The sequence below is a fragment of the Petaurus breviceps genome, unplaced genomic scaffold (assembly GCF_028583685.1).
Source record: "Petaurus breviceps papuanus isolate PSGF00001 unplaced genomic scaffold, PetGlider_PUasm1.0 37, whole genome shotgun sequence".
NCBI classification, from domain to species: Eukaryota; Metazoa; Chordata; class Mammalia; order Diprotodontia; family Petauridae; genus Petaurus; species Petaurus breviceps.
The window spans coordinates 33,739,506-33,751,903 of record NW_027186296.1 but is presented as its reverse complement, the minus strand read 5'-3'; the positions used below and the strand labels follow the sequence as shown (position 1 = coordinate 33,751,903).

The window sequence follows — 12,398 nt, the reverse complement described above, 5'->3', positions numbered from 1 at the left end:
ACTTAGGACATTCAGAGTAGGAAGACATCCCTGTAGGCTGGGGTGGAGGTGGGCCTCAGGAAGGACTTACAGAGGAAGTGGGCTATGAATTAGGCCCAGAAAGTTGGAGGTGAGGGGAGTTTGGGGTTTTAGAGCCAGAAGAGACCTTACCTTAGGGATAGCGTAGGCATGCCCTGGCTTTGAAGGATGAGGAATCTCAGGTTTAAGTGAGTCACCAGTGGTCTCATAGGAGGAAGTAGCAGAGCCAGGATTAGAACTTAGGCTCTTGGATATAAGATCTGTGGTCTCATTTGTGTATCATTCAAAAGGAAAGGTGTTCCAGAATAGAAGTGAGAATGTGAGATTAGGGCAGAGTAGCTAGCTTGCACACACGTGTGGGTACACACACACACTCATATATATATACACACACATATACATTTATATGTGTGTGTGCGTATGTATGCACGTATATATATATATGTCCTAATATGTTCTGGGCAACAACTCTGTGAGAGAATGTTATTATCCCCATTTTATAGTTGAGGGAATTGAGGCAATGTTTTTATAGCACCTACTATGTGCTAACCTCTTTACAAATACTATCTCCTTTGATCTCACAACAACTCTGTGAGATTGTGTTGCTATTATCCCCATTTTACAGTCTAAGAAACCGAGGCAACAGAGATTAAATGACCTGCCTGGGGTCACGCAGCTAATATCTCAGTACGGATTTAAACTCAGCACTTCCTTCTCCAGACCCGGTACTCTATCTACCGTGCCACCTATCTACTGTGCAACCTACCTCTGGTGCAGAAGGCTTATGTTGCATACAGAGGTACCAGTAAAGATAGATAAAATAGAGTGGACATTTTGACTTCTTTCTGGTGTTTTGAAATGATGCTATTTTTTTTTAATTTTGTGTGTATTGTTTTATTTTTTTCTTTTCACTTTCTACACTAAGCTCAAAGGCCTGCCTCCTCCTACCCTGATGCCCTCCTGGGGCAAAGTGAATTCAGCTCAGCCAGAGTTGCTCTCCAATGGGCAAAGGTAAAGGTAACTTTGGGGTTTAATTGTTATTGACTTACCCCCTAGAATATGGGGGAAGGTGAAGCTGAGGTTAGAACTAGAAATAAACTTATAAGAAGCCTTAAGAGATTATCTAGTGGGGGGATTTTAATCTGGAACTCCTTTATGTACAGATCCCAAGGAATCTGGAAACTTGGATGGAAAAAAGGTTGGCATCTTTATTTTCACTAACCTTTAACTGAAACGGATCGTTTCAATTATAATTTTTCTCTTAAAACCCACCATTCTAAAAGGGGAGTCCATAAGCCTATGGACCAGACCATCAAAGGGGTCCATGACACACACAAAAAGGTGAAGAACCTCTATTCCAGCCCAACCCTCTCATTTTTTTACATAGGGGGAAACTGAGGCCTAAAGAAGGTAAAGGCTACCTAGCCTATGAAAAGCAGAGTTGGAATTTCTACTCTGACTCGGCTCTCTTTCCATTATATCACTCACCTCCCTAAAATCACAGACAACGATCTATTCACTTTACCACCTACCAGTTCTCAGAGGTGACTCTAATGTCAGGGGAGATCAAGCTTTTGCTTGTGAAAAAATCTCAATAAGGATAGACTAGGTCAGTAGGTGAAGCATGTCTTTTATGGCCTTCTGCCTGACTCTCTAAGCCTCTGTGCCAGGATATCTAGGGTGCCTGTGTCCTATGTTTTATTCTCATCTGACCCATCAATGACTCCTTGCTAAGGTGTTCACTGCAGAATCGAGAAGACTGGATTAGGTCTTATGATAGGAAGAAGATGGAGCTGAAGGCGCAAACCCTGGGTTGTGCTCCCAGTTCTGCCACATACCTACCTTGAGGGCAAGGGCAGGCTTTGTATTTTGACTTTGCATTCCCAGCATTGTAGGCACTTGATAAAGGCTTGAATCAAAGCTCTTGCTCTAATGATCTTTGGTTTTATTCTAAGATTTGATCGATGATCTCTACCATCTTATTCTATGATTTAGCTTTGAAGCCAAAGCTTCTAAGATTTAGCTGTTAATGGAGGCATGACCTTTCCCAGAGGTATCTGCACTTCACTAGGGGATTCTGGGAAACCAAAAAGCATTCCAGAAGTCCTGTTTAGGACCCATAAAATCTCATAGCACTATAGGCTGTTAGTTCTATTTAGAGTCCTGAAGGTTACAAGGGAATAAATTGTTATTGGTTCAAAGTTCTTGACTAGACAATTACTCTCTTATTGCCTGGGGACAGCTCTTCTATCCTTATTTAACTTTGAATGTTTACCTTGTCTCCTCCAATTGCCTCCTAAACTGCAGAATATCAAGGGACAGGTCACAAGATTCACCTTTGTGTCTGCTCGGCCCCTAGCCCAGGATCCTCCTTGCGTGCTGGAAGTAGGCCAGTGGTTTCTAAACATTATATAATGACCTTCCCATGTTCCTATGCACTCCACACACACTTTCCATCAAATAATCTATATGGATAGTTTTTTTAGTTCCTGTTGTATTCAAATAAAATGTAAAATTTATTAGTTTATAACAACACAAAGGTATCTTAATATAAAATAACAATAATTGTGATGAACTCACTGCTTGAGGATCATAGACACATAGATTCACAATAACAACAAGAATCATTTTATAAGATGCCTACGTGTGCCAGGCACTGTGCTAGGAATACATATATAAGCAAAAATAATAACAGTCCCTGCCCTCAAGCAGCTTACATTTTCGTTTGGAAAGCCAAGACATAAAAGGAAATTTTTAAAAGGGGCTAGGGGATGGGAGAAAGGGCATAGTGGAAAAAGAAGTCTAGAGAATGGAACATAGAGAGGAATGAAGGAGTGAACATCACTAGCATGGGTACTTTCCTGAAAACAGAGGTTCTGGAAGGAACTGTCCAGTCAGAGAAAGAGGCTGGAGATGCAGTGTGATCTTCCAGGGGGAGAAGTCTGCTGAGTCATGGTGGAGAAAGAAATTCAGAGAGTTAAGCACAAAGTCCAGGGAGAAATAAAGGGGTGAAATTTGGAGATGAAAAAGTCTTTTGATCAATTCTTTCATTTTATAGTTGAGGAAATGGAGGCCCAGAAAATCCTCAAGTTCTCCGTCCAGTTCTCTAACTTGTTGAAGGTCGCACATGTAGTGAACAGCAGAATTAAGACTTTAATCCTGATTCTAACCCTAACACACATTTCCAATGTTCTATTTTGCCGCCCAAAATCGAAGGGGAAAACATGATGAGTGTGAGTGCCCCCCAAATCTCTAAGTTTACAAGCTAAGTACCTGGAACCAGAGACACAAGAAGGACATGGAGTGATCTCTCTGCCTCACTCAAGCCTCAGGTAGGAGGGGTGCTTGGCCTTATGGCATTTCTCATCCAATCTGAACCTTCTTCATCCATGTGGGAATGGGAGGCCTGAGATTGAGTACATTAAGCTGTCATCACTAGAACCCGTGGCTGAGCAGCACCATAACACTAATCCCCAGGGAGCCCAGAGGGGACAGAATGGACTTTAGCATCACTCTCACCATGGGGTAGGGCTGGTGGAAGACCCCAGATTGGCATTATGGTGCATCGCTACCGAAGTTGCTAGAGCTTAACATGTGGGAGAAGTTGAGGAAGGGTAGGCTGCAAATCTGCCTCCGCAAAAACCCCAGGCATGACAGTGGTGCTTCCCCACTTCTTCCCTCCCCTAAATAGTTGCAGAGAACTCATTATGCTAGCCTTACTCTTCTTGACTTTAACTTTGTTTTCACTGAGGAAAAAGCTGGCCTCCTATGCAGGCGTTGTACTGATAGCCAATAATTTTGACCATTGCTTTAGCTGGCAGTTTTCCTTTCTTCCTTCTTCCTCCCTACAGGGAGCATGTCCCGCAGTTTGGAAAAGTTGACCAACAAATACTTATTTTATTTTTATTTTGTTCTGAGTTCCAAAAAACACCCCAAACACTTATTTTTTCAGTGTTCCTAGTTTTCATATCCCCTACCATTGATTTAATTTGCCTAAAATATTAAATTAGGAAAAAGAATAAAGGCATTTTTTATAAAGTAAAAGCTAAATGTTTGGCTAGTTTTCCTCTATTCCATAATAAGCATTTAAGTATTTACTTAGTAGGCCTTGTGCTAGGTGCTGGGGGTACAAGGACAGAACAACCAAATAAAAACCATTCCTTGATCCTAAGGTGCTTACATTTTACTGGCTCTACCATTGACCCCTTCTTCCACCCCGCCTTGGCCTAGTTTGGTTTAATATAAACTTGGCACCCAGCCTCCAAAGGCATTTTCAAAAGTCAACCAAGGCCAGGTTATGACAGGATGTTTTTAGATGTGGGACCTAGGAGAAAAGGATAGGCACTGTGAGTCAGAAGATCAAACTTCTAGTCCCTGCCCTTTTTGGACTTTTCTGTGTGACCTTGAACAAGTCATTTCTTTGGTCCCCAATTTCCTGCTTGTCCTCTTTTGACTGATGGCCATTAGGTAGACAGCCTAACTCCTAGAAAATACCCTTTATAACAAATGTGCTGTGTATATGTAAGATATATTTATCAATGATAAGTGAGAACCTCGCTCACTGCTCCAAGGATGTTCTTTACATATCCATGAAGGTCATGGAAGAAGTGAGAGATGGAGTGAGTTCTTGAGCACTTTGCCATTTATTTACCAAGTGCTTTCCTTACTATGCCCCAATGAGAGAGGATGATTGTAAATGTTTTTACCTCTGTTTTACAACTGAGAAAGTAACTTGCCCAGCACTATCTAGCAAATGGTGATAAAGCTGGAACAGGAAACCAAGACTTCAGAGGCAGCAGGGGGGTAGAACTGACTGGCTTAGTAGTAAGGAAGACCTTGGTTCAAATCCTGCCACTGGCCTACTGACCAGTTATGTGTCCATGGCAAGTTACTAGTGTGATTTCTCAACCTCAATTCCTTCATCCCTCCAATGGGGATATAGTCGTGACCTTATGGGATTATTTTAAAGGTCAAATGAAAGAAAGTATATAAAGCACTTAATTTTTAAAGCATTATGTAAATGTCTGTGTCATAGTTGTTATTCAGTCCTGTCAGACTCTCTGTGACCCCATTTGGGGTTTTCTTGGCAAAGATACTGGAGAGGTTTGTCATTCCCTTTTCTGGCTCATTTGGCAGATTGAGGAAACTGAGGCAGACAGGATTAAGTGTCTTACCCAACTCAGACACACAGCTAGTAAGTGTCTGAGGCCAGATTTGTATTCAGTTCTTCCTGACTCCAGCCCCCGTGCTCTATCCAAAGCACCACTTAGTTGTCCCATAAATGTCAGTAGTTGTGATTATTTTGACTTTCAGTCCAGCATTCTTCCCAGTAGAGCTCTGAAGGGCTGCCATCTCAAGTATGGAAAAGTAGGGAAAGAGAGGTTTGGCCTGGTGCTGTCAATTAGATTTTCTTATGTAGAATAAAAATGGCATTTTTAAGTTGATTTCAGGTTTTACTTTCAAATGAGAAGTGATGCTCTAGAACTTTTCTTTCTAAGTTGCTCTGATCAAAGGACTACAATTGTTCAGCTGTCCCTTTAGCAATTCCAACACTATGGAAGAATGGTGGTAAGAAGATAGAACCAGTTTTCTTCATCTATTTAAAAATTCTAAACTTAAAGGATGACTAGGTGGCACAGTGAATAGAGCACTGGCCCTGGAGTCAGGAGTTCATATTCAGCCTCAGACACTTAACACTTAATAACTGTGTGACCTTGGGCAAGTCACTTAACCCCAATTGCCCTGCCAACTCCCATCCAAAAAGCAAAAAAAAAATCTAAACTTTATAACCATCAACATAAAAGAAACGGTCAAATAAGTGTACACAATTTAAACATCCTTTGCTCCTTTGTTCTTTTGTCATCTACACTGTGCTGATCATAAACCACAGGTCACCGCCACCCAACATCAGTAGTAACCTCTGTGGCTACTCCTGGGCTTCTTAACAGAGACGTAGGAAGTGAAGAAATTGTGCCGTGTCCACAATAAATTTTTATTTTCTAACCTCAACAGGACTTTCCCTTTATATAAGTATGTGTGTTCAGTTATTTCAGTCACGTCTTACTCTTCATGACCCCATCTGGGGTTGTCTTGGCAAAGATACTAGAGTGATTTGCCATTACTCTTTCCAGTTCATTCAACAGATGAGGAAACTGAGACAAACAGGGTGAAGTGACTTGCCCAGGGTCACACAACTAGTAAGTGTCTGAGTCCATATTTGGACTCAGGAAGCTGAGTTCTTGACTCCAGGTTTGGCACTATCCACTGTGCCATCTGCCTGCCCCTAGACCTTCACTACTGCTTGTGTTGAATTTATTTATCTCTGATTGGTTCTCTAGGATACTCACCACAATTAGGGCAGATTCTGTAGAGAAACATGGGCAGGATTCATTTCCACACTTTGGTCAGTCAACAGAAGAAGACTTTTATTGTATCAGCCCAATTGGTCTTCTTCCAGAATGAACAATGTCAGCCCGGTGATGGGATGTACATCGGATGTCCCAGAACCAGCCTTGCTAAGTTCATGGAGACTCATCACAAGACTGGTGAATTCTGGCTACAATAACTCTCAAAGAATAAGTTGTAGCAAGGCCACAATCAGAAGTGGTATCCTCATTGATGAGATTCCAGATCCTTGAAGCATTAAAATTAAATATTCCATCTAATGCCTACCATCATTACCTTTTATTTTATTTTTCCATTCTCTAGTGATTTAGTAATGAAAACCCATTTGAAGCATGTTGAAATAATGGGGGGGAAAAAGGAAACACAGAGTTAGATCAAAGAAGACCTCAACCAACCCTAAGCTTGAAGAGAATTCACCCCACCCTTAATTAATGTTTTTGATGATGTCCCATCAGTCCCAGTATGTCTCTGCCACAGCAGTTGGTTAGGACTAATCACTTCTCTGATCGTGCTGTCCTGGTTTTTCTTTTGCCTTTCTGACCACCCCTTCTCTGACTCTTTTGCTGGATCTTTATACATGCCACATCTGTTAACTATGCCCTAGGGCACCTCTTCTCATTTTCTTCTATACCATTTCACTTGGTGATCTCATCAACTCCTGCATCTTCACTTATAATCTTTATCCAGATCTGTATATCCAGTCCTAGTCTCTCTCCTGAGCTCTAGTTCCTCATCAAGACATCTTGGATTAGGGGCGGCCAGGTAGCACAGTGAGTAAGAGCACCGGCTCCAGTGTTGAGAAGACCTGGAGATCGAATCCTGGGCTCAGACACTTAGCACCCACCCAGAAACACCTGGCCGTGTAACCTTGAGCAAGTTACTTAACCCCAATTGCTTAGGGGCGGCCAGGTGGCTCAGCGAGTAAGAGCACCGACTCCAGTGTTGGGATGACCTGGATCAAATCCGGGCTCATATACTCAGCACCACACGCAGAAATAACTGGCCGTGTAACCTTGAGCAAGTTACTTAACCCCAATTGCTTAAAAAAAAAAAAAGACATCTTGGATTAGATGTCCTATATTCATATCAAGGTAACGAGTGCAAAGCAGAACTCATCATCTTTCCCTATGAATCAAGGGTTCTTAACATAGGGGTTCAAGGGAGGGGTCCATGGATATATGTCAGGGCAGGGGTGTGGGGTGGTGGTCTGTGAATTCATATGGGAAAAAATTATGTTACATCTTTATTTTCACTAACTTTTAACTGAAATTTAGCATTTCTCTTAGTTTTGAATATAGGAAACTAACCATTATTCTGACAAAGGTTCTGTAGGCTTTACCAGACTGCCAAAGGGAGTCTATGATACCAAAATAAATAAATAAATAAAAGTTTGAAAAGCCCTCCCTTCTACCCCTTTTTCTTCCTACCTTTCCAATTACTCATCCTCTGAGTCATCGAGAGTCATGACTTTAGCATCATTCTCAACTCCTCATTCACCTCACATATTCAGTCTTGTCATTTCTATCTTCTCAATATCTATCCTATATGACCCTAGTAGAGCCCTTCTCATCTCTTGCCTGGACTAATGCAATAGTTTTCTAAATTGGTCTTTTGGCTTCAAATCTCTCTCCTCTACAATCTGGTTGCTTGGTGGTTGTCCTGAGTTCTCTGAAGAGGACAAAAATGACATCACTGTGTTAGAGTCAAGTTACAACTTGTCCCACTGTGGCTGATCAGACCAATACAAGCTCGGAATGCTTTACCACAAATCAGGCACAAGTAGTCCATGTGAACATTTGGGGTGGATTCTCTGCATTTGTGCATCCTGTATTTCCTTTGAGCTGTTTCAATTTGGCTTTGCTCATAGAGCTCAGCACCTTCTCTGAAGTGGGCACTACATGCTGAGTGGTCCTGTGCCAGTGTCTCCCATGTCACACAATCAATTCCAAAGTTCTTAAGAGAGACCTTGAGAGTGTCCTTGTATGGCTTCTTCTGACCCACCATTTGAATGCTTGCCCTCTATGAGTTCTCCATAAAATAGTCTTATTATATTGTGGCCAGCCCATTGGAGTTGAGCTCTCTGAAGCAGAGTTTGAAATCTTGGCAGTTTAGTTCAAGTAAGGACCTCAGGGTCTGGTACTTTATCCTGCCAGGTGATCTTCAGAATCTTCCCAATTCAATTCAAATGGAAGCGATTCAGTTTCCTGGCATGGTGCTGGTAGACTGTCCAGGTTTCACAGGCACACAACAGGAAGGTCAGCACAACAGCTCTGTAGACCTTCAGTTAGGTAGTCAGTCTAATGCCTCTTCTCTCCCACACTTTCCTTCAGAGCCTCCCAAACACTGAGCTAGTTCTGGCAAAGGGCGCATCAACATCGTTATCAATGTGTACGGCCCTGGAAAGTACACTCCAAGGTAGGTGAACTTATCCGCAATATTCAGAACCTCTCCATTTACTGTAACTGAGGGTTCCATGTTTGGGTGGTGTGGTGGTGGCTGATGGCGCACCTGTGTTTTCTTGTTGTTTATTGTTGGGCCAATCTATGCTCCCCACAGCTGCCAGAGTGTTTTCCTAAAGCACAGGTCCAACAACTTGTAGTCATTCCTCCTACCCCCACTTAGTATACTCTAGTAGCTCTTATTACCTCCAGGATAAAATATAAAATCCTCTGATTGGCATTTAAAGCTTTTCAAAAGCCCTTCCTACCTTTCTAGTCTTCCTATGTACAGTGCCTTCCACATAATCCAAGACCCAGTTACCATGGCCTACTTGTGTAACACCCTATCGCTCTCACCTCTGTGCCTTTTCACTGCTTCCCTTGCCTGCAATGCCCTCCTTCTTCACTTCTTCCTCTTACTTTTCCTGGATTCCTTCACGACTCAACTCAAAACCCACATTCTGCAGGAGGCCTTTTCCTATTTTCCTAGCTGCTTGGGGTCTCCCATTGCATCCTGGGCCATCTCCAGTCATCCTGATGAATATCTGAACTTTGGACCGAGATGGTTCTGGAGGAGAAAGTGAGATTGGTGACCTTGCACAGTCCTCCCTCCCTCAAATCAAAGTCAAATGCAAGTCATGTCACCATCTCCTTGATGGCAGGGTCCTCTTCAAAAACAAAGGACAAACACAAACACAAGCTGCCCATGGCTTCCCTTTGGAGATTACTTTCCATCTACTCTGTATATACAGTATCTTGTAAATATCTGGTTATTTACATGTCATCTCTCCTATTAGAATGTGAGGTTCTGAAGAGCAGAGATTGTTTTTATATTTCTTTGTGTTCCCAGAACTTAGCACAGTAACTTGCTAATAAATGTCTGTTAATTGTCAACTTCAGTCTCTCCCCTGGTAATAGTGAGATAAGATTCCTTATTTCAGAGGCTTTAGAAACATGGTAAGAAATAACCATCTGTCTGACTGTACAATATTTGAACATTCATCCATTTTCATTCATTAAACAAATATTTATCAGGCATCCACTCATGTCCTTTCTCTACTTAAAGTCTGGTAGGGGAGATGACAGACAAAAACAATTGAAGGTTAAGGAGGTCCGTCCTTGACATTTGTTCAGCATCAGAGCCATTATGATCCAGGATGAGGATTCAAGTGTCCTGCATCTAAGTGCCAGTCCCTCAGTAACCATTTAACAGTCAAGGGAGAGGGACAGCCAGGTGGTGCAGTGAATAGAGCACAGGGCCTGGAATAAGGAGGACCTGAGTTCAAATCTGGCCTCAGACACTTGACACACTTACTAGCTGTGTGACTTTGGGCATGTCCCTTACCCCTGATTGCCTTGCCTTCCCCCTCCAAATAAAAATAGTCAAGAGAAACAAGTCAAGTTACCACTCTGGGCCTTCAAATGAATGGGTCAGAATAAATGCCCTTAAACTACAAAGACATTTACTATTGCTTACAAAACTGAGCAGCCCTTCTTTAGAAGGCAACATATTAGCTATCTTTCCTGCCTCTACTGTTCCCTACAACTGTAGGGGCAGCTAGAGCTATGAGACTGGAGTCAGGAACAGCCGAGTTCAAATTTGACCTCAGATATTAGCTGTGTGTCTCTGGGCAAAACACTCTGCCTCAGTTTCCTCAACTATAAAAATGGGGGAAATAAGACCTACTTCCCAAGAATGTTGTGAGGATCAAATGAGATAATATTTGTAAAATTCGTAGTACCTGGCACATAGTAGGGGTTTCCTTGTTTCCTTCCCTTTCTTCTATCCTCCTTTATCAGCTCATGACCTTGTCTCCTCCTTTTCTGGAAAAAAAATTGAGGCCATGAGTTCTGATCTCCCTCATTGTTCCTGCTCCATACCTATAAATTCACCCCTTTTCTCCTCTTTTCCTTCTGTCTCAGAGGACCAGGCAGTCCTTCTTGCCAGGTCTAACCTAGCCTTTCCTCCCCCCTTTGGGAGGTGCCTCATCTTTTTCCTAATAATAGTAGCTGTAAAACCTCCCATTTTTATAGTGGTCTAAGTTTCTTTACAACCATCCTGAGAGGGAGATATTAAAAGTATTACCAGTTTGCAGGTGAAGAAATGACTTGAATATTGTACTGAGAATATAGCATATACATATATATACACACATATAGTACACAGGTATGTACTACATACATAGTTGTTTGCATGTTGGTTCCTCTGCTAGAATATTAGTTCCTTGAGGGCAAAAAACTTTGTTTTTGCCCTTTTTTTCTGTCCCCAATGAATAGCACAGTGCTTGGCACATGGGAAACATTTACATCCTCATTGGCTGATTGATTGACTCGAATAGGATCACAAAGCTCATAAATGACAAATTCAAACCGGAGTCTTGTACATGGGGCAACTGCAGCATCCTCCACTAAGTCAAGCTGCTTCTCTGCTCTGCAACGTGTTCCCACCCACTGGTTCCTTCTACACTGCCTACAGCCACGCTCAAGTCGCCAACTATCTCCAAAAACCCAAAACCAAAACCAACACATCTCTTAGAACAACCTATTGTTGCTTTCTGAAACTCCTAGACAAAATAGCCCACAATGCTTGTTTTTATTTCCTTTTCACCCACTTACTCCTCTGCTTCTTCTAATCAATCTGTCTGTAAACTCCGTCTTTCTACTGAAAATCCTCTCCCTCCATTGCTCAACCCAATGACCCTTTCCCAGGGTTCCTCTTTCTTTGTCTTTTCTGCTGTTCTTGACACTGTTGACCACAGCCTTTGTCTGGGGGGGTCTCTCTTCTATTGATTTCCATGACATTGCTCCCTTCTAAACTGAACAATCATTTATGAAATTCCTACTATGTTCCAGGCACATGGTGCCCTAAACCCTTTACACTTCAGCACTTTACATATTTTATCTCATTTGATTCTCACAACATTATTGGGAGGTAGATCTTATTATTATTTTCATGACTACTCCATGTCAGGCTAATTTGGTGGATTAATCCATCAGTCAACCAACCAACAAGCATTTATTTTTTTTTTTTGGAAGGGGAAAGGCAAGGCAATTGGGGTTAAGTGACTTGTCCAAGGTCACACAGCTAGTAAACGTGTCGAGTGTCTGAGGCCGGATTTGACTCCAGGGCAGGTGCTCTATTCACTGTGCCACCTAGCTGCCCCAAGCATTTCTTAAATACCTACTCTGTGCTAGGCACTGCACATATGCAAAAGTAAAAGTGAGACATGTCCTGCTTTCAAAGAACATTTGTTCTATTGAGTCATCATCCTTCTCCCTCCAAGCTTGGGTGTCTTTCAAGGCTATCTTCTGAGCCAACTTCTTTTTTTCTTTCCCTATAGTCTCTCCCTTGCTGATCTCATTCCCTTCATGTCCAAGCAACTGACTTCAAAATCTATGCATCTCACCGTAATTTCTTTTCTAAACACCAACCTTGAATCAACAGCTGCCTACTGGGCTCTTCCTGGAAGCACCTCAGACTCAGTGCATCCAAAACACAACCCATTAACTTGCCTCCTAACCCTTTCTCTCCTTTAA

General features: G+C 42.2%; 2 protein-coding genes across 7 annotated transcripts in view; both read left to right on the top strand.

The window, feature by feature from the left end:
- The window catches only part of LOC138169071 (kinesin-like protein KIF23), a 146,890-nt gene that overhangs the window by 19,536 nt on the left and 114,956 nt on the right, over positions 1-12,398 (top strand). The window contains exons 2-4 of one of the 6 annotated variants that reach the window (XM_069098202.1): positions 944-1,029; positions 3,235-3,350; positions 8,754-8,838. The exons of 2 other annotated variants lie outside the window; for them this stretch is intronic. The gene's annotated coding sequence lies outside the window, so the exon portion shown is untranslated. Of the gene's footprint in view, positions 1-943; positions 1,036-3,234; positions 3,351-8,753; positions 8,839-12,398 lie in introns of all 6 variants that reach the window. 3 more of the 6 variants (XM_069098204.1, XM_069098205.1, XM_069098203.1) reach the window with 3 other exon arrangements.
- The window catches only part of LOC138169073 (large ribosomal subunit protein P1-like), a 121,585-nt gene continuing 120,428 nt past the window's right edge, over positions 11,242-12,398 (top strand). Inside the window, exon 1 of the mRNA XM_069098208.1 lies at positions 11,242-11,252. The gene's annotated coding sequence lies outside the window, so the exon portion shown is untranslated. The remainder of the gene's footprint in view (positions 11,253-12,398) is intronic.